The 22,070-nt window shown below is 36.2% G+C and overlaps 1 non-coding gene and 1 pseudogene across 1 annotated transcript; both read right to left on the bottom strand.

Moving 5' to 3' along the window:
* Positions 1 to 854: 854 nt before the first annotated feature.
* LOC107754099 (2-oxoglutarate and iron-dependent oxygenase domain-containing protein 3-like) lies at positions 855 to 21,236 on the bottom strand (annotated as a pseudogene).
* Positions 17,106 to 17,177, bottom strand: trnag-ucc (transfer RNA glycine (anticodon UCC)). The gene has a single exon. It is a non-coding gene; the product is annotated as a tRNA-Gly (tRNA).
* Positions 21,237 to 22,070: the final 834 nt, after the last annotated feature.

The raw sequence follows: 22,070 nt of genomic DNA, 5'->3' as shown, positions 1-22,070 counted from the left end.
AAGATTCATAACATGGTATAAAAACAAACTACTGAGAAGATTTTGATTGTTACATGAGAGAAGTAACAACGTTCTGCTTTGAATCTCACTTCAACTCACACAACTGAGAGAGCATTCAGTTTTGGGCCGTGGGTCTGTAAACAGAGAAGCCAATTAGCTGTTACATCTCAAAACAAGGTGTCAAAAACGAATGTGTTGTGACTGGCTGAACTTGACTTTCACCACATAATGTCAGTGTAATTAAATCCAACATGGTCGAAGGAGGGAATGTTTTTGCAAAAGCTCATCAGACACACAATTCAAAATTTCATACTTGGCACTGGACAGTTAAAGAGACCTTAGAATAAAAGACATACAACGTAAACTTTGCTTCTGTCTTTGAATATTATAACACTCTTTTATCAACGATATCAAAAAGGTTTTCTTTTAAAACTTTCACACAAGTAGGAATACATTGCTGAAGGAATGAAATATTCTTTGGGTATCAGATACATTGATGTTTCATTAGTAGCATAAGTAGTTTTTGAAAGTAATTCTACAAAGAACATTTTTCAGGTGGTGACATAAACATAAATATCTTCCAGCTGTTCTCTCATCCCACTTGTGCCTCCTGTCTAGACAGTGATTTAGCTATAATAATCTAAAAGATTTTAAAGAGTGAAGCACAGCCAGGAAAGAAGCACCTTCAGAACAAAAGTCAAGATGCATGTCTTCAAAATGACGGCAATTCAAGTAAATCTCCTGAAAATACAAAACAGCATTTAAATTAAAAACCTAAAGGAGACAAAACCCAATTGAGCACAGAAAATCCCAAACATTTTTCTAACGGGACAATAAGAGTTTTTAATGCCATGAAGCCGACTGTTGCTTCAGCATTTTCCTGTGTGTTTGCCCTAGGGTTCCTGTCACTCATCTGTCCCTTTGAGCCAGGTGGATCCTACGGGAGGGAGGGGTTATCAATGGCATAATCGGGGTCACATGTGAAGGACACCGTAATGGCATATCGCGTACCCAAGGGACCTTCTCCACATGATGGAGGTTCTCAGAACCGGATGAGAAGAATGACACCCGACCTGCAGGAGATGAAAGAAGACGGGTGATGACAGAGAGAAACAGGAGAAAGGTTGAAGTGACATGCTGAAAAACTGCATATGAAGTAGGCTAACGTCTGTCTAAAGTCAATCAACAATATTCAGATCGTAAGGATTTTTTTTTTTTTGCTCCTCATGATTGGCAGTTTAAAATGTCGTTTTAAGCTGTATCTGAAGTTAAATGTTTGTGTGCAGTAAATCTGAATGTAGATGGAAAGTGGTTCCCAAAGCATCTCTAAAAATACAAGTCAGTGCTGGGATAATTATTAAATGTCCTAATTATACTTGGTTGGACTGCTGATTTCATTTTAAGAAGCAAGGCCTTTGCTAAATTTGATATTTATGTAAATTACCTCCATTATGTCTGCCTGGTACTGACCTTTGTAGACCATTCTTGATCATGAAGGTTGTACTGAATCTCATTAAATGTTCATGTTTCTTTGAAAAGCTGACTTTCAGAAGTGGAAATGCATGTGTAAAATTCTACGAATAAATGCTGTATGTTGGACTGCACTGCTGGTGGAATATCCATAATGCAACATAGATCCTTCAAGCTGGAGGAAAGCTTGGGGAAATCGTAAGTGTTAGTCAATGCAATTAGAACTGTGTAATGAAAACAGATGGAAGGGATAACGCAATACGTTAAAGCAGAGAAAATGGCTAACAGAAATATGCTCTGTGATTTAGGAATGTCAACAAAGTATGATTTTGTAATGCACTAGCCAACATAGCAGTGCCATAGAAGAGCAAATGAGTTCTCAATGTGTTGATTATAAAAACATGGGCGAAAGCTATTTTACATAATGTCCCTGCTTAAAAAAGAAAAACAAAGACTATAACTAGATATTAAAATAATAATTTACACCTATGCAAATTTTAATACTGTTTGCAATACCCCAAAATCCCCAGTTGAGCAAGAAACCAGTCTTTCCATTAACATGTCAGTGCTTAATGTGCTTGATATTACAATTGAAATCCATTCATTTATTATTATGTTCAGAAAATATGTAAGCAGGCGAACAGTTACATAACTAAGAGATAGAAAATAAAATACAACAAGGATTTTTTATATTAATTTATATTAAACTTAGAACCAGTTCCATTTACATCAAAAAAGTATTTAATGATTGAACACAGCAATATATTTTATTAATATTACATTAATTTAATATGACAACATTCTGACAGGGTTTGATTCAGAAGAATGACATTTATGAACCAGTTCTTTCTTGTGAATCAACATAAAGCCCAATTTGATTCTTTTTAGAGAATCAAATAGCATTTATACTCTTAAGAATTCTGTAAAAGTCTGTATAAACATACCTTTGACATTAATGGTTTTAAATGTATTTATTATTGAAAACATCTAATAATTTGGTGATGGAATGACATTTCTTTTTTTCCCAAATATCCATTCCTTAAAATGACTAAAATAATCGTTAAATGGAACCATTAACCTATCATCATTGTTAAAAGGAATCTTTAAATCTTTAATTTTTTTTTATGTCTATAGCATTTATGACTATGATTACCAATAATAATAACTAATCCTATAACAATATGGCTGTTCTGTCAATATGAGAAAACAGTCTTACTATAAATCAATGCCGTTTATCCACCTCATTATTGATTCTAGATACAAACCATTTAGATTAATTGTTACACTGAGTAAATTACATTCTGATGGATTGATTCAGCAGGAGGAAAAAGCATTTTTTTTAAACAAGATATTTTCAGCAAAAACATTCCTCCATAAAATGTTCACAGTGACCCATGCAGGTTAAAGCTAGAAGGAAGTTATTAAAAACCGCATGCTGCCTCCACGCTAATTAGCCAAGTGTAATCCTGTACACTTCAACTGAAGATGCATAAGGAGACATTTGCTAAACAGGATATTTATGCAAATTACCTCCGTTGTGTCTGCCTCATTCTGGCCTTCTTGACCAATTCTGATTGTGGAAGTTCCATTGAATATCATTAAAATATTACAATATTACTGTGCATTTAAGAGGACACGTTAGGATCAGTATGGATGTGTAAATAACGTACTGCATCACGTTGCTGGAGGAAAGTGTATAATACCATAAAACCTGCAAGATGGAAGAATGCCTAAGGACTTCTGGAGTATTAGGCTGGGGAATTTTAAATCCTGATTACAGTGTTTGCATGGAAATTAGGAGAGGAATGATATCATGCACAAGAGAAACTGGCAAAAAACAAACAAACATAAGGTTCAATGCTTTAGAAATTTAACAAATTGACAAATTAAGCATGAAAGGCTCAGAGAAGAGCACAGGGTTTGCCAGCATGTTGTCATGTAACTTGGTTCACTGCAAAACAATAAAATGGCAACTATTTCAGAGTTCCTAATGATATGATTTGATAGTGTTTCCATGGAGAGTCTTTTAATCAGAAGTGAAAAGAATATTTAGAGTGGAAACAAGGGAACATTTCCCTTGTCAATAGAAAAAAAGCTGCATATGATCTAGTCTGTGAATCAATTATAAAACGTGAAGCTTGTGTATGTTTAGGCAGGCACGTGCACAGATAGAGAGAAGTGCCCTTTTGGACATTTTTTATTTTAGTGTTATTTGGTCCATGGCATGCATTTTCAATTGAATGTGTGATCCAAGTTCTAATTCTGCAAGATTGCACACGTTTTTTTGACATCCCTTGTCACAGCTACCACAATTAATAACATGTAAATTGAGCACCTTGCAAAGCAGCATCCACAGAATTTTACATTTTTGGGTGAACTATGCCTTTAACAACAAGTAAGCGAGTCTAGTGTTGGCATAAATTAGTGTTGTGCAAGGTTGGAAATGCCACCAAAATTAATTTTAAAAAAAGCCCCCAAAATTCACAAGCAAGAGTGTTATTTTCTTGCATATTTCAAGGCATATTTTGGCCACCAAATGAACTGACTTGCCTAAAGGGGCTTACTATTGGGATAAATAAGTCTAAAAGTTTAAATGAAAAAAAAAATACATATGAGAAACCCTTTAAATGCATGCCGTAAAGACATGACAGACAGCTACAGGTATTTCACCACTTCAAGGTCTTCTGCTTTTAAAAAAAGTGTCCTTATACATATCACATTTGCATATCAAATACTATGTCAGAACTGCACCGGTTTCCTTTCGTCTGCCTGAACACAGCTGAAAATACAGGCTTTTGTTTTTCCACCTGACAATAAAAACGCACCTGTCTCCTCCTTTAAACTCCTCATCTGGTTCTAACTGTATGAGGCTCTTGCTGGCTAAGAGCACGTTGCACCTCTGTGACTCTCAAATCAGGAGATGCAGCTGTGATCCCAGAGGGTTCATCCAGCGCCAGGCGTCAATTTTCCCAGTGTGACAAAACTAAAGTGCTTCTCCCCCCTCCCCCAACGATCCAATCTTCTAACATACCACGTCATCTTTCACACTCTTCTTATGTCTGTGCAGACCCCGTCCCTTTTCTCATCTCACCTCTGTCCTTCTCCCCTGTGTTTAGCGCTGTGTGCCTCAACAGGCCAATATCTCTCCTGCTCGCATCCATCATAAAAGAGGGAGGTTGATTTTCAGTATAGTTATAATTACAGCCTGTTCGACAGAGTTATCCATCAGACTAATAATTACCTCAGTGAAGATCAGGGCTCATCAGCCACACCTGATGGATAATCAACACACCGACAGAGCTCACTGCTTCTGCCACCCAGTGAACAGGAACACGTTCCAGCTGCTACATCCAACACAATGTATCCTAATTCATTTCAAACTGGAAGCAGACATTCAAACTCATCACCCTAGCTGGAGATGGGGCACAACGGGAGGGAGAAATCCAAAGCTGCAAACATTGGGGTCTGATGAATAATGCATTATGGGTATTTTAAGCCAAGAAGCGGCACTGATGCTAAAAAAAAAAGACAAACAAAACATATAGCAAAAGAAAAGCTACTTTCTTTTAATTCTATATTATATATATATATAGTATATATAGTCTGAATACTTTCCGTACCCACTGTATATATATATACAGTATATATTTAATCATTTATTTAATCCTATTATCATATTGTGTGTGTGTGTGTGTGTGTCTAACAATGATTCATTTTATGTAAAAATTAAGTAATGCATATAAAATTGCGTGTCTATGTGTTTATATACACACACACACACACACACACACACACAGTTAAATATAATTATCGATATTTACATAAATAAAATTATTAATGTTTTTATATATTAGATATATCGTATATATTAATAATAATAACAATACAGATATACAGTAATATATATTACCAATTATAAAAACACACAGACACACACACACATATATATATCATATGGATCAATAGATAATTATTTATATTTATATGTACATACGTATATCACATACGTGCAAAAGCATATTTTACATGCAGACACCTGCCATCTCTCTTTAATGGGCTCAGAGAGCACTACGTGATCAAAAGTCACGCTACGTGGCAAAACACCTCTCATCATATGGGCGAAGATTTTAAAAGAAAGGAGCCTGACAGTTTCTATCATCATTGTATGACGCCACTTTATCCGAGTGCAGCTTAACCGAGTTGGAAAATAGCAGACATTATCCACTCAAAAGTGACAGATCCTAATAAAGTGCTGAAAGGTAAATAAATTCACATGCATGAGCCAGCTTCTCCATGCAGACCAAATAATCAGGCAGCTATTCATGGATCACGTCATCATGGGGACATTATCAAAATGCCAGGCTGTGAAAACAAAACAATTATTCCATGAAGCAGGTATGTAAAACAAGTCATAAAGAGCATTTGGAGTGTGGCTGTAATCGGTGCAATACAGGAGACAGTCTTAACGAAATCCCATGTTACTGCATGGTGATATACAAATGAAAAAGTGATAATTAATGCTAATGCTTTCACACTTCAATGCAACCACTGAGCCACTTATATGATTCTTTAAATTGACTCCGTTGTGCGAAAGAACCTCAGTGGTGCCAATTACTAACCTCATAAAGTTTATACACTCTTCCTGCAATGAATCTTCATGTCAGATTAACTGGTTTTAGTACTTATCCCTTGTGTCTTTCTACAGTAGGTACACTGAATCTTGCTAATTAAGATGCAGTTTTCCCTCCCAATAGAATTCAAAGCGTGGAAACTTTACACGCGTTATACAAAACAATCAATCACTCATTCTGTTTTGCACATTATTTTCTGCATTAGGCACAGTTACCAGGCAGAGCATAACTGATCTTAATTTAAGCAGACATAACACCATGTCTTGCAAGAGGTCATTTGAATACTCGGGAGCATAGAAATGAATAAAACTGCCAGTGGGCATTAGGTGTAAATAAATCCAACAAGAAGGTTTTAGCATTTAATCATTTCGTACATATTTTATTTAATCAAAAATAGTCATTTTGTGAAAAATTACTACGTTAAAATATAGTTTTCTATTTTTTTATATCTGTTTTCTATTTAAATATACAGTATATGCTAATTTGGTGCTCAATTAACATTTCTTATCATCAATGTTGCAAACAGCTGTGCTGCTTAATATTATTGTCGAAATAGTTCTTTTAAGGATTCTTTGATTAATAGAAAGGTCAAAAGTGCAGCAATTATTTGAAATATAATTTTTCTTTGTAAAAATGCAAAAAGATGTCATCTAATAAGTACAAATAATTATTTTACAAAGATGTGTTTAAAAAAACTAACATTTAATCATGCCAATAATCTGCATTTTACTCAAATTTACCATGCTGATTAATTAGCATATCATTTAATTAATCAAATTAATTTGGTTTTATTTTTAACTGACAGCCCTAATTAAAACATTATCATGCTTGAACAATGCATTACTTTTATGTGTTTTTTTTTTATAAAACCAGATGATGTGTGTGATATTGTTTGTACTGTATTTACCAGTGCATGGCTCCACCGTCCTGTTGCTACTGGGGTCCATGAAGACACACCGTCCACCACCGAACTCCAACCCATAATCAGACAAGTAGAGCAGAGACATGTAGTCAAAGGATCCATAAGTCTCCTGTTAGAAAAATATGCACATTTGAAAAAAACATGAACATTTCTTTCCCTTAAAACCTCAAACAAATCTCAGCATGAGCCTAAAGCAGTAATTAGGAGGTTTTAATAATTAATCTTGCTTAGTGGAATTTTAATTTTGCACTCAAGGGGAACAGGGTGAACAAAACTGATCATGATCTCCTGATGTGTTAAGAGCTAACACATCAAGCTAATCTCTGACTGACAGTTTCATTATTCATCAATTTATTTAGAATTGATGCAATTTGTGTAATGTAGAAAATCTCCAAAAAAAAAAAAAACTAAAGTAAAGCCTAAGATTTCCTGGCTTAACGAAAAACAGTGGTAGCATTTAACAGCATCCCTGGGACTTTAAACTCTGCTCTGCTTTACGAGGGGAATCTCTTTAGTGATCCCAAACCACACAGGCGTCACTTCTCAGCATGTCGGATCACACTTTTAACTACTTTAATCAAATCTAGAGTTTAAGACAGGCAGTCTTCTAGTGGCCGCCCGTTATTTCCAGTGGTTTTTCAGAGACGGATTAATGAAGAATATTCCATACACCTACCGCAGAGGGAGCACATTCAGCATTTGAGACGCTTATTTGTTTTTATTATTCTACCAATGCCAAAATATCATCCCACATCCCATAAGGACAAACCCGACCAGTACAGCACATTATCACTATGGCGTAATGCATTTCTGTCTAAACACGAACTGATTCAAGTGAATTGTAAACTGTATAAGCAAATGACAGATTATGACTTATTCAAAAACAAACCAATAGGTGCAGCTACAAACTACAATGACCTTTGGATAATCTGTTTATCTGTTTGCCTCTCATGCAACATGAAGAAATTCAAAACACTAAAGCAATTCATCTTTAATGTAAGCAGTTTATTCCTCTGATGTGTTACAGCCAAGCATGTAAACCTTGCCTGCAATGTGAAATGATCACCCTGATGGCCACATTCATAAATGCGCAACCTACACCAAAGCTGCATTTCTAAAACCGGACATAAATTAACTTGAACTGATTTTAGATCTCCTCAAGACCTAATTTCAACAGCTCAAAAGTGAAGTAGGAACATTACGCTTTGTTTAAAAAAGAAATCATGTCTTTTAAAGGCAATGTTTTTATGATAAAAGCGATTTTAGGCCTGGCCAAATAAAGAGCTCAGGACCAAACTGTGCTGCACCAAACATCATTGTTTTAGATGCAAACATTGCTGAGCATTCCCATCTCTAATGCATGAGAAATTCAGAGAATAGCCTCAAATATGTTTAAACCATATGGGCCCACTACTGCAAGTCTTGGGCCCCTCCTGGGGCTCGTTATGCATTAATATATTTGTAATTGTATTTGATTAAGACAGACAGTTGTGTTATTTTGGGCAATTTAGCACCTCACTTAAATAATTATTTTTATTTTTCCAATCTGGTGCTGAAATATTTTTTGTTAATGTAACAAGTCAGTGTAAACGTCACATAAATCAGCATTCATCTGCGCAAACCAATATATCAACATTCAGCATGTGATTCATTGTTTCCTGTGATTGGGATTCCTGTATAAACACATTTAAGCCATATCTGTGCAGCAATAAAAGTCAGTGTACATGTATATTGACCACTTTAAAATCAAATTCAAACATTTTATACTGTAACTGGTTCATGAAGCCGTGCACCACTGGGCTGTGGGGATCTCCCATACACCCGTTATTGAGGCCGAGTACCAATTAATTTCATATCTGTAATAATTAGCTGATGTGTGGTTACATCATGAATATAATATTAATCTAGTTCCATTATTCATATCTAAATCCCTTTGCTTTTGCTTTAAAGATTTGCTTTTCTAGACAAGTATTTAAAGTTCTGCTTTATTTCAAGTCACTGAACTAATTTGATGTGAAACATTATTTATTTATAAATGTCAGCTTTGCAATAATATGGCCTATTAAAGCTAGTTCAAAACATCTGGGCGCTTGTGCGTGGAGATATTTTTGGTCCATGTTCTGAGAGTTTCAGAACACTGGTCATAGAGTAAACATTAGGAGTTCTTGAACATTCCTGGGATATGAGTTGATAGTTAGATGCTAAAATGTTCTTGGATGTGCATGTTACCTTATCGATATGTGGGTGCCAGTACTCATCATGAGTGGTTTTGGCAGAGGTGCTGTTGATGCGAGAGAAGAAGGTGGGCTTGGTGAGGTACATCTGTTTGGAGTCCAGACCAAAAGTCTCAGCTATTACCTTTTGAATTCGGCTACGGACATCCCTGGTTTAAAACAGAGCACATAAAATGTCTTTATATAGTAGACATTTGCTTGTGGTACTTTTATTCTTCCATATCCATAATAGGTATTATAAAACCACAGATTTTCAAAGCCAACTAGTTGGTGGGCTGCCACAAAGACCAGCTGACTAATCGTTAAGGAAACCCTGAATAATTAGGTTTGCATCAGGTAAACCTGACACATTCTTTTGTTCAAAACAGTAGAACTATTTTTAACTTGACACACCATCTTAAAAATGCAATGCTCGTGGGTGTAAAATGCTAAAAAAAAAAAGCATGATCCACAACGAAAATGACCAAAGATGTCTGTCTGAATGTGTATAACTAAAGTGGCACAGCTAAATGGATTATTAAAATAAAGCACCACCACTACAAATATTAAAGGAATAGTTCACCCATAATTAAAAACATTATTTTTTAATTTTAATTTTTTTATTATTTTATTTTATTTTGAATGGAAAGAAATAGTTTACCCTAAAATGAAAATTGGCTGAAAATGTACTCACCCTCAGGCCATCCAAGATGTAGACGAGTTTGTTCCTTCACCAGAACAGATTTGGGGAAAATTTAGCATTACACTTGCTCACTAATGGATCTTCTGCAGAGAGTCCTAACAGATGATAAAAACATCTCAATAATCCACATGTATCAATCTATCAATTAACATACTGTGAAGTGAAAACTTGTGTGTTTACAAGTAAAAACAACCCAAACAGTTCTAAACAAATATATTGGTGGATTTTAATGTGAGAGAAGAACAGGAACTTTTTAGATTTTTTATAATGGATTTGTTTCTTACAAACATGCAGCTTTTCACTTCACAAGTTGTTAATTGATGGGCTGGAGTTGTGTGGATTACTTGTGGAGCACTGTGATTCTTTTATCAGCTGTTTGGACTCTCATTCTGACGGCACCCATTCACTGCAGAGGATCCATTGGCGAGCAAGTGATGAAATGATACATTCCTCCATCTGTTCTGATGAAGAAACAAACTCCTCTACATCTTGGATGGCCTGAGGGTAAGTACATTTTTAATAAATTTTCATCTTTGTGTGAACAATTTTTTTTAATTAAAAATAAAATAAAATAAAATAAAATATTGGACTCATTCAATATTTGAGAATGGATTGATTTGGAATTTATAGATTTTTAGTTCAAACATTTCTACATCACTCACCTGTACAGTTCAAAATCTTCTTCTGTAAAAACATCCCTTATCTCATACTTAAAATATCTGGAGATAAAAAAAAACATATGGATCCACTTAAGATAAAAATAAAAACCAATATCAAACACACCACCTTAAACATTTGTAGGATGGCAGCAATTTAAAAACTGAATTGCTGCTGCCATATCAAAATACAGGCAGCAACAAATTCACACACAGAAGACCAAAGTGTCACCGCAAGCGTGCCAACACATGCCAGCTGTACATGTTAACTGCCAGCACAGTACCAGCCTGTGTGTGGGCACCGAGGTGTAAACCACATATAAAGACACGGGGAAAAACTCCATGTGTAAAAGATGAAGACATGATCTTTAGCAGCTGAAGCTAGAAAGTCATTCCATCATTGCTGCCATTGATTTCTGCTCTGCTCCTCAGGCCCAAGGGTATACTTTGATGTGCACATGAAACGCACCTTGAGAAGTCTGATAGAGCTGTGATTCGAATAGATCAAGCTGTGGCTGAAGTTCAATTGGAGATGACTTCCTGTTAGACTCTGTATGAAGCCACACAGCCTACTCACCTATAGATATTCACAAACTGCTTCCCCATCGACAACGCCCCAGAGTGAAGATCCAGGATGGAGGCTTGTACACAACAAAAAGGAATAAAGACACATTCAAAGAGGAAACAGTCAATATTTGGCAAAAAAAAAGCAATGTTTTCCCTAGTGTCTCTGGTTTGAATAAACTCCAAAGACAACCACTGAGGGCTTGCATCTACCCTGAGTGCTGGACTGCACTGCTGAGCTTGTTGTTATTCGTGTTCCATCATAAGGTCAACAGATGGACTCCTCTCAGTCCTGGTATCCCCTGCTCTCTGTCTTCACACACTTCATAAATCATCATGATGGGGCTGATCTCCTCTTAAAAACTCAGCAGGAACCTCTGTTACACCCTCTTTTAGTTCACTGGTCACACTCTATAAAAGGCCTCTTTGCCTGGTAAGATCTCAAGACTAGGTTTCTACCTTGAAAATTCATTTTATGTAACATTAGATAATCTCTGTGTAATCCAGTGAGGTCAAAATAAAGTGAACACATCATAAAAGTAATCTAGTCTTTATATAAGGGTCCAAAAGTCACCACAAGCAAACATGCTTTGATTTTTGTAAGGTAACATGAAATGTATAATTACAAATTGTATTATCAGCATAGCAATTTGGGTAAAAAGTTGGAAAAGTGCACACTAACGTTCAAAAGTTTTTGTTAAACTTTTTTTTTTAATAAATGAACACTGTTATTCAGCAAGGATGCATTAAATTAATCAAAAGTGACAGAAATTTGATAAATAATTTCTATTTCAAATAAATGCTGTTCTTTTGAACTTTCTATTCATAAAAGCATCCTGAAAAAAGTACCATGGTTTCCACAAAAATATAAATCAGCACAACAGCTTTCAATATTAATAATAATAATACGAAATGTTTCTTGAGTACCAAATCAGCATATTAGAATGATTTCTGAGGGATTATGTATTTCACAATGTATTACAGACTTAAGTAATTGCTGCTGAAAATTAGGCTTTGCCATCACAAGAATAAATTTCATTTTTTAATATATTAAAACAGTTATTTTATTACCAGTAGTGGTGAGCATAAGAGACTTCATTCAAAAGCATTTAAAAAAATGTGTACCTACCCAAAACTTTTGAACAGTAATGTACATAAATTTCAAAATATACATTTTTTGCTTTTTGGTTTAATGTCAAATGTATTCAAGCTAACATGGATATTTTATGATTATGTTATCCAGTCTGATTTGGGACTGCTCCAAAGAACATCTTTTTGCACAAGAATATTAAAAGATCAGGTATCACAAACTGCTTAAGTTATCCTTTAGGAACATTTTAAATATAAAAGATATTATAAAAATGGTACCTCTTAAAAAAAATCAACAATTTTCAACAAGTTCAATGCCACTCAAAGCCACTATACCATCATCTACAAATCAATCAAACTAGCTGCTTAACTGTCTCAAATTTAGAAGCTATTTATAACAGCGGATGTAACATTTTAACCAATACTGGACTTTAGATTCAGTCTAAATTGTATATATGGTTTGTTTTATTTTACAATATGGTTTAGGTCTCAGCAGCACATGTACATATCAACAATGGTGTTTTCCAGTATTTTCTCATTAAGCAGCAGAGTGATGAACTGGTGAGCTGAGCTTAATCCGATACTAATGCAAAATTCAATTTCAACAACCACGGAAAATGTCACATGTTGTTCCTATCAAACACAAGACAGTTGCTTCCAGAATCTACCACAGGTCATATGTGAATTTTCTTAATGAGAGTGCTTTCCTGTGGAAACTCAATCAAACCAAACAATACAGTGCCATCTAGTAGACACATAATGGAAAAGAAGTTTGCTTTGAATTCTAGCTGAAGTCAAAACCATAGTGTGTACTGCCCTCTTGTGTTCTTAAGCAGCTGCTTCCATGATAGACTAATATGCCATTATTTTTTTAAACACAGATGCAAGCAAGCATTTGAAGTGAAATGTGTTTACTCACACCACCATCTGAGCCAGCAAGTGATAAGCCCCGTTCGGCTAACCTGTGAAATAAAAGGAGAATATACATGTATTTATGCATGTACACTACCATTCCAAAGTTTGGGGACAGTAAGATGACAGAAATAAATAGATTTATTACTCAGGGATGCATTAAATTGATCAAAAATGACAGTAAAGACATTTATAATATTACAAAAGATTTCTACTTTAAATTAGTGCTGAAATTTAGAAGTTTCTATTTATCAAATAATCTTGAAAAAAAATCTTAAAACAATTAAAATAATTTATATAATACAAAAACTATAAAACAAAAGTATTCCACAAAAGTTATGACGAGTAAAATAAGTATATAAATAAAACAAAATATTAAGAGTGAAGAGCAATAAAAGTAAGAGTAATAAAATAAAATAAAAAATATTTAATATTTTCAACATTGGTACACTGAAAAATATATTTTGAAACCGTTTTCACTCAGAAATTGCTAGTAAATGTCAAAATTAATTTCAATAAAATGGCAAGTAACACGTTGAATTAAAAAATGGATATATGTATATATATATATACATATATATATATATATATACACATACATACATATACATATATATACACACATACATACATATACATATGAGCCAGCAAGCGATAAGCCCCGTTCGGCTAACCTGTGAAATAAAAGGAGAATATACATGTATTTATGCATGTACACTACCATTCCAAAGTTTGGGGACAGTAAGATGACAGAAATAAATAGATTTATTACTCAGGGATGCATTAAATTGATCAAAAATGACAGTAAAGACATTTATAATATTACAAAAGATTTCTACTTTAAATTAGTGCTGAAATTTAGAAGTTTCTATTTATCAAATAATCTTGAAAAAAAATCTTAAAACAATTAAAATAATTTATATAATACAAAAACTATAAAACAAAAGTATTCCACAAAAGTTATGACGAGTAAAATAAGTATATAAATAAAACAAAATATTAAGAGTGAAGAGCAATAAAAGTAAGAGTAATAAAATAAAATAAAAAATATTTAATATTTTCAACATTGGTACACTGAAAAATATATTTTGAAACCGTTTTCACTCAGAAATTGCTAGTAAATGTCAAAATTAATTTCAATAAAATGGCAAGTAACACGTTGAATTAAAAAATGGAATTCTGAAGTAAAAGAAAGAAAATGATATTTTCATGTATAACATACTCATAAACTGTTTTATTTGCAACAAATAAATGTATATATACTGAACAAAATTATAAACGCAACACTTTTGTTTTTGCCCCCATTTTTCATGAGCTGAACTCAAAGATCTAAGACTTTTTCTATGTACACAAAAGGCCTATTTCTCTCAAATATTGTTCACAAATCTTTGGCTGGCCTTTTATTGTGGCCAGCCTAAGGCACACCTGTGCACTTGATATGCCACACCTGAGGTGGATGGATTATCTCGGCAAAGGAGAAGTGCTCACTAACACAGATTTAGACAGATTTGTGAACAATATTTGAGAGAAATAGGCCTTTTGTGTACATAGAAAAAAGTCTTAGATCTTTGAGTTCAGCTCATGAAAAATGGGGGCAAAAAAAAGTGTTGCGTTTATAATTTTGTACAGTGTAGTTAATATCAGTAATATGCAGCATGCACGATACAAGGAAATGGTCATGTTCATTAAATCTAGCGTATGATTAAAACGATGAGTGGGCCCGGTGACGTTTTGCTTGACTCCAAAAGAGTTTATTAGGTCAGTAAACGCAAGTCCTAATGCATCATTTGTATTATCAACGTGAATGTTAAAATCTCCGACAATTAGCGCTTTATCAACAGTAACCAATAGGTCTGAGAGGAAATCTGCAAATTCTTTTAGGAAATCTGTATACGGCCCTGGTGGTCTATACACAGTAGCCAGAGCAAGAGATACAATAGATTTCTTTTGCATATCTGACAGTGTAACATTAAACAGAAGTGTTTCGAATGAGTTAAACCTGTATCCTGTCTTCTGAGAAACATTGAGAATATCACTATATATTGTTGCAACACCACCGCCACGACCAGTCTGACGGGGCTCATGCTTATAACAATAGCTTGGTGGAGTAGACTCATTTAGACCAATATAATCATTAGGTTTTAGCCAGGTTTCAGTCAAGCAGAGTACATCAAAACGATTATCTGTGATCATTTCATTTACAATAACTGCTTTGGGTGAGAGTGATCTAATGTTTAGGAGCCCAAACTTTAAAAATTGTTTTTGTTCATTTATTTTAAATTTTTCTGGTTTAATCACAATCAGATTTTTTCTAGATCCTGCATTAAATTTATATTTTGACCTCACTATTCGGGGAACAGACACAGTCTTTATAGATTGGACAGCACAAGTACTTCTATCATTTAAGCGGGTAGAACACAAGTCATCAGGGCAGTTATTTGAGATTTGACTTACTAGTCATATGGAGCGTAGCGTCCTGGAGATGTTGTCCGACATGAGTTCCGCTCCGACTCTGCTGGGGTGCAGGCCATCAGCGCGAAAAAGCCTAGGACGCTCCCAGAAAAGATTCCAATTATTAACAAAGAGCAGTTTCTGTTCTTTACACCATGACAATAACCATTCATTTAAAGCAAAAAGTCTACTGAACCTTTCATGTCCTCGTCGATACGTGGGAAGCGGTCCTGACACGATGATCGTCGTCGCGGGCGATGTGCGGCGCACCGTCTCGATCAGGCTCCTGAAGTCCCTCTTCAGTGTCTCCGTCTGCCGCAGCTTGGTGTCGTTAACCCCCGCGTGAAGCACGACCGCTCCGGTGCTCTCGTCGCCCTTCAGGATCGCGGGTATCTGCGCAGAAACATCGAGAACACGAGCACCAGGGAAACAGTGAGTGTGCACTTTACCTTCAGCTAACGTAGCACGGACGTGCCGGACGATGGAGTCTCCGATGATCACAGCGTCGCGTTCCGTCTCGCGGAGGGGAGCGAAGCGGTTCCGGGTGGAGATCTCGAAGACCGGAGGCGGCGGAGGGGGAGAGGTCGTCGCCCGGGGCCTGGCTCGCGTCTTCCGCTGCGGCTGCACCCAGGGTCCGTGGTGTCCCGGCGCCGGAGTGAAGAACATCTGGGAAGATCGCGTCCTGGGTGCACCGGGCCTGTGCAGAGAAACACACGGAGTAGAGGTGGTGGGAGAATTAGCAGCGCGCTGTATACTTACCTCGGACTTGTGAGCGTCAGCCTGGGATGATTCCAGCGCGGCTCTCTGCTCTCTCAGCTGGGTCTGCCTCACCAACAGGTCGCGGATCTGCTTCTCCACGGCCTCCAGCTCGAGCTGCACCGAATGCAGCTTGAACGTGTCCTCACCTGCACTCAAAGGTAGACACACATCCGCCATTAAAGCAAGTAACAGTGAGTAAAACAATGGTAATGTGTGTGAATAGAGTATTAGTAATGTAAGCGAGATTAGCGGCAACCACGCTGGCGATGCTAGCGGGCTATTTGCTAATAGCGGACTCGGGAAATCAAAATAAAACTAGTGATAACAAGGCGCTCTGATTGTTTTTGTTGTAGAATACGATAGGGGATATATTCACACGTTATAGAAACGAAAATGATGGTGTATAAAATTGATTTTAAGATAAAAAAATTAGACGACAAAGAATTAACTTGACGGAGCTCAAACTCAAAACACACGATAGCAACAAACAGGAAGTCAAAAAGTCTTTAGTGATGTCGGTGCAGTGGTGTTAGCTGGGGACAGACTCATACATGCACAACTCCTCGTTTGTAAAGTGGACAGTATCTCCGCTTGTCACGCGGAAGACTAGTGTTCGATTGCCCTACGGGGAGAGATATTGTTTTTCTGCCACCAAACGACACATCCAAAAGGTTTTGGTGCAGCCAGAGGTTACAGAAGGAGTTCTGCTTTCACTTCAGCCCAAACCAAAGGAAATGCACTGGCCGGGAATCGAACCCAGGTCAACTGCTTGGAAGGAAGCTATGCTCACCACTATACCACCAATGCAGGTGGATGACACCGGCTTGCACGGTCAATAATGCTGCGTTCACACCAAACGCGAATAGAGCGTCAAATTCGCGTCTACCGCGTCTAGTTTGCCGCTTGAACATTTTGAATGCATTCGCGCGTCTAGAGCGAAATAGACGCGCGTAAAAAACAAGCGTTTGAAGCGAAATTGACGCGCGTCCGAGGCGAAATCCGCTTCTTGTGGGAGGGGCAAGTGCTAGGCGGTTGTCTGTTTGCAAGATGGCTGATGTTGATCGAGCATTCATCGAGAGAGTTACCGCTTTGTATTTGCTCTGGAGAGCAGAACAGCGGCGTAGGGGTCAGCGTCGCCGTACTTGGGTCCACCAGACCCTCCGGAGGCGTTCCCAGTTTGGCGAGTTTCATCAATAATTCTATAGGTCTGTGCCGTTTCTTTGTTCAGGTTATTACTGTAAAATAATCTGGCATTTATTTTTGTTTTGATGATGAATGGAGCCAGCCTCCAAAAGTAATTAACCTGTCCTGTGATTTCTTTGTTTTCCTCACACAACACTGTCCAGACACACTAAAGTATATTGGTTGTCTTTACATTATAATACATGTTTCATATAATCAAGATTTAGATATGGAATAAATAGCATTCAATACAAAATGAATATGTGTCATATATTGAAATCAAGTTTTTATGTGATAAAACACTTGCTTTGTTGTGCATTAGAACCACACCAGGCATTTAGTCATATTTCAAAATAATTTATTCAGGCCAAACATAAAATAATTTGAATATAAACTTAAAAAAATACAACATGTACAAACTATTTACATACAGAGACAGAAATAAAAAGGACCTCGCTTGGAACGTGGAAGAGCCTCAGGGAACAAAATGTAGGAGAAGAGGAAGGAGGGCATTCTGCGTTTCCTGCAGAGCCTGCTGCCTCATTTTTTTTAAAGCCTACTGTGGGCTGTGGGGGTCCGATTGTTCCAAATTTAGCACAACGGTGCTGTTTTCCATCGCCAATTTGTACATTTTAAATTTTATAATTTCTTTTGTATGAGGCGGCATGCTCTGCAGAAAAGGCAGAAGGCTGAGGAGGAAGTGCTCATCAGCAGACTGTGGTGGTGGTGGGGCTGGAGGACGCCTCAGGAGCTCGAGCAGCGTCTGCTCCACCTCCGACGGACCATCACGGGGACGCCGGGTGCCTCTCCTCCTCTGTTGGCCTGTGAAATCAAAAATACAACACACATTAAATATAAATAAATATATATATATATATATATATATACTGTATATTAAACAAACACTTTTATTTTATTTTCACAATGACAGCACTAACAGCACTAATATATAGTATAATTTTGAGAAACACTGACACTGTGAAACACTGGCTTTGCAATAAATATATACTGTATATTAAACAAACACTTTTATTTTATTTTCACAATTAATTGTTTGACAGCACTAATATATAGTATAATTTTGAGAAACACTGACACTGTGAAACACTGGCTTTGCCATTACAGAAATAAATATATTTTAAAATATATAATTGGAAAAGGAAACCAGTTAATTAAAATTGTAATAATATTTCACAGTATTACTGTTTTATTGTATTTTTAATAAATATAAATGCAGCCTTGATGAGCATAGGAGACTTCATACTGACCCCAAACTTTTTCACCAGCAGTGAATATATCAAGATGTTTGTCAGTGTGCATGTGTACCTTCTAAGCTTCTGCGCCTCCTCCAGTCACAACACTGTCTGAAATGGCTCTGCCGCATTTTGTTGGGGTGCAACCTGAGGACAGAATTCATTAGCCTTTCATATCGATTCATTAATTATGACAGCGATTAAAGTTACTGGCTCTATGCCCATGCCAAATTCTCTCTTCAAACTTAATATTCGATGGCACACTCAGCGACGCAGCCTGCCCTGCGAAATGTACTGCATAATGACTCTGGAGTTTGTTCCAGCATCCTCTCAGAGAGGAGGTGCTGTCAGTCAGGCAATACTCACAGTGGGGTGTTCAATTGACAACAAAGCTGTACATCCAATCATATTCCACAGTATATAGCATTCTGGCACAAATTCATATGCCACTTGCTAGAATCCAGTAGGAATTCTTGGAGGAATTCGAAAGACCACAAACAGCTACAGTTAGCTTCAGGACAATATATTTTCTCTCTTTCCATTCTCTTTCCCAAAGCTTATTTACGCCTGTCGTAAAGAGAGTGGGATGAAGTGGAGCCAAGGGAGTGCTTGTTAATCCCAGCGCTTGCTTTGTTCATGGTGCCTACAGCTTTTTGAAGCTGGTGTGAGGTTCTGTAATGAGTCGTATGTGGGAGGCTTCAGACTGTCAATCACAGATCTGGCCTCCCACCAATTATCTAACTTCATGATTTAGACCGATGGAATGCACAGGTGTTGACTTTGTTCAACTAAAGCTTTCTACTCCTGGAAGTTGTTTGGAAACGGGTTTCCTCTGATCCAACAGTGCATTTTAGTTCAAAGGTTGCCCCAGTTATATTACACAGAGTTTTTGGAACAAAGATACAAATAGCAAAATAATAGCTGGATGCATCTTAACCAATGCACTTACACACACTCACACTCAAAAAATTATTCTCTAGCTTGCTTAATAATCTGGCATTATGTACTACGAATATTGTTTGACAAATTGTTTTGTTCCTCTTATTTTAAGTCACTTTGCATACAAGTATCTGCTAAATGCATCAAAATAAATGTTAGACCCACCATCCACAAACATAAGCTATTACCATACAGTGATCAGTCAAAGAGACCACATCCAATATGCACAAACTAAATTAGTATGTAGAGTACAACATTTTTTGTTAAGGAAAAAATTATGTAATGTTTTATAAACAATTATCTTCACATGCACATAGTAAACCAGGCAACTGACTGAATAATCAGTCTAATAGATTACCTGTTTTTCATTTAAAGGAGAATGTAGTTTACATCAATACAAAGTAAAATATTTTCACAAACTTCTGGCAATAATTGTGCTTAAGAGGAAAAATCTTAATTTATATTTTATAAAATAATACATGTATTATTACATTTTTTTCTATAAAATTAACAAGCAATAGAAGCAAATGCTGTTTAAATGTCACTGTTAAAATCTATAAAATACTTGCAAGATGTCAAAATAATTGTATATATACATCATACTATAAAAATTAACTATTGCATTTTTTTTTAAATAAAAGTAACAAGCAACACAGGTAAATAAATTTTAAATGCCACTTTCAAAAACCATAAATATACTGGCAAGGTAGCAAAAGACCAATTACGTTCAATATGCAAATATTACAAAAACATTGTTAAAAGGTCTATCAGTTTAAATCAACATGCAATTTTGAAAAATCCCTATAACATTTCTAAAAAACAAAAATACAAACCATACCAAACACAACAATAATAATAATAATAGTATATAATAAACAATAAAACAATAATAATAGTAATTTCCAGTAAATACTCCAGTATTGAGTGAGTGGACTTCAATGAATGGATGCATACCTGGGAAGAGCTTGTACTTCATGTAGTCTTCAGAGCACTCAACTGTGAACACTCTAGGCTGAGTGAAGATCTCGCTTCTTGAAACCAATGTGTGTGTCAAGTCATCAGACCATGTGAAATACATCCAGCGCACTAGTCCAGTGACTCCTGTCAGCAGCAACAGCGTGATCACGTTACCTCTCCAAGAGGAGGCCTGTCTCTGCGCATTTCCCCTGAATCAACACACACCATATGAATACAGAACACAGGTGCGATGGACTGTCAGGTGTGCATTGCTTAGTTTCATCCATTCATTTGACTGCCAGATTACACAACGAAATGAAAAAGTGAAATATACATTTATTCTGACATCATGTAGGGAGTATTTTGCATGTAAACAAGTATCTGGAGCAGCATCACTCATTAATCGCGGCAATGCAAAGTCAATGTGGGTTCATAAAGTTTCAGAAATTAAAAATCATTAACGTTACCTCTTAATTTTATTTTCAATGGCGCTACTTTCTGGGTTTTTACTGATTCCTCGTCGCTGTGCAGTCATGTTTATTAATTATACCTGCATGCGTGCATCAATATGTATGGTTTCGTTTCATTCAGTGTGTGTCTACTGCAGAGGTCGGGAACCTATGGCTCGCGAGCCACACCTGGCTCTTTGACAAAAATAATGTGGCTCGCCAGATCTCTATGGTAACGTACAGCTCCTGCACTCAGATTCGTAGCTTTGTGGTAATAGCGAAAAGAAAGATTTTTCGAACAGCAGAAAAAGTGTAAAAGTATGTAAAAAAAAAGTGACAGGACTGAAACATATACTTTGATTTATATGTTTTATACTTTGAAGCATTTCGCCGGTTACTTGGATCACTAAAGATGGACGACATGGACAGCAATCAGAGTGAGTAACTTTGCCGATTTTCAATTAAGTTTTATTTTATAACTTTAAAACGATGCCAAATTTACGTAGCCAACGTGATAACTGCTAAGAAATAATAATGAATTCCCGATTGCTAGTTTTATTGATTATTACGATGTTTTTAATTCGTGGCCATGATTTAATTAAGCTAAACCTTGTTGACATAATGACTACAATAAGTAAATCTAGCCAGCACATTAATTAAACTTAAAAAGATGATAAAAGCATGTTGATGTGAGATGTGTCAGATTTACCTGTAGCTTACAGTATTAGTGTGAAAACTTGTTTGATACTTATTGTTTTAGCATATTAGTTAAGTATAAATCATCTTTCGTAATTAAACTGGGCTCATTGCTTGGTTGCACCACAATATGTGTTATTAGCCTGTCCTTTTGGCAGTACTTTAGATTAATCTGGTTGATGTTTGAAAGGCATGGTCAGCGGTTTGCCTTCTTAATTTAGTGA

The sequence above is a fragment of the Sinocyclocheilus rhinocerous genome, unplaced genomic scaffold, assembly GCF_001515625.1.
Source record: "Sinocyclocheilus rhinocerous isolate Xijiao unplaced genomic scaffold, SAMN03320098_v1.1 scaffold502, whole genome shotgun sequence".
In the NCBI taxonomy this organism is placed as follows: Eukaryota; Metazoa; Chordata; class Actinopteri; order Cypriniformes; family Cyprinidae; genus Sinocyclocheilus; species Sinocyclocheilus rhinocerous.
The sequence above is the reverse complement of the archived record's forward strand: the minus strand, read 5'-3'. Positions and strand labels throughout refer to the sequence as shown.